A 1,087-nucleotide genomic window follows, 5' to 3' on the forward strand; every position below is an offset into this window, starting at 1 on the left:
TCTCTCTCTCTCTCTCGTTCTCTCCCAGTGTCTCTCTCTCTCTCTCGTTCTCTCCCTCTCTGTCTCTCTCTCGTTCTCTCCCAGTGTCTCTCTCTCTCTCTCGTTCTCTCCCAGTGTCTCTCTCTCTCTCTCGTTCTCTCTCTCTCTGTCTCTCTCTCGTTCTCTCCCAGTGTCTCTCTCTCTCTCGTTCTCTCCCTCTCTGTCTCTCCCTCTCGTTCTCTCCCAGTGTCTCTCTCTCTCTCGTTCTCTCCCTCTCTGTCTCTCTCTCGTTCTCTCCCAGTGTCTCTCTCTCTCCCTCTCTCTCGTTCTCTCCCAGTGTCTCTCTCTCCCTCTCTCTCGTTCTCTCCCAGTGTCTCTCTCTCTCCCTCTCTCTCGTTCTCTCCCAGTGTCTCTCTCTCCCTCTCTCTCGTTCTCTCCCAGTGTCTCTCTCTCTCTCTCGTTCTCTCCCTCTCTGTCTCTCTCTCGTTCTCTCCCAGTGTCTCTCTCTCTCTCCCAGTGTCTGTCTCTCTCTGTCTCTCATTCTCTCCCAGTGTCTCCCTCTCGGTCTCTCTCTCCCCCCCATGTCTCTCCCTCTCCCTCTTTGTCTGTCTGTCTCTCTCCCTCTCCGTCTCCCCCCTTGTTGAGCACTGGGACTGACCTGGTCTCGTACCTGGAAGCTGGAACCTGCTCTGTGGATCCAAGGCTGTGCCTCTCTCTGACAGTCGGTGGGGAAGTGACTGTGAGCTGTTCCCTCCCCCTGACCCCCTCACTGTGGGGTGGCCACGTGGATTTTAACGATGAGACTCTCACTGCGACACGGGCCTGGGCTGGTGCGGTGGGACTGACCCCCACACAACGTGGTGGGGATGGTGGATAAGACTCTGAATCCTCTCCTTTCTCTCCATCCCTCTCTCCCTCCAGGATGGAGATTTCTCCCAACCCGGCTGCATCCAGAGAGAGAGAGAGAAACAGAGACAGAGACAGAGAGAGAGAGAGAGAGACAGAGACTGCGATGGAGAATTACAGAGATTAAACCGTGCTTGGGTTTTATAACAGACTGTTCAACAGTGTTCCCGTAAACACAAACACCAATAAAGTTTCACTAAAA

At 54.2% G+C, this 1,087-nt stretch overlaps 1 protein-coding gene across 1 annotated transcript in view; it reads left to right on the forward strand.

Annotated features, from left to right (window-relative positions):
• Positions 1-1,087, forward strand: part of LOC132810817 (uncharacterized) — a gene marked incomplete at its 5' end in the record, with an annotated part of 19,469 nt that extends 18,382 nt beyond the window's left edge. Inside the window, one exon of the mRNA XM_060822725.1 lies at positions 901-1,087. The remainder of the gene's footprint in view (positions 1-900) is intronic.

Source organism: Hemiscyllium ocellatum, unplaced genomic scaffold (genome assembly GCF_020745735.1).
Source record: "Hemiscyllium ocellatum isolate sHemOce1 unplaced genomic scaffold, sHemOce1.pat.X.cur. scaffold_2013_pat_ctg1, whole genome shotgun sequence".
Classification (NCBI taxonomy): domain Eukaryota; kingdom Metazoa; phylum Chordata; class Chondrichthyes; order Orectolobiformes; family Hemiscylliidae; genus Hemiscyllium; species Hemiscyllium ocellatum.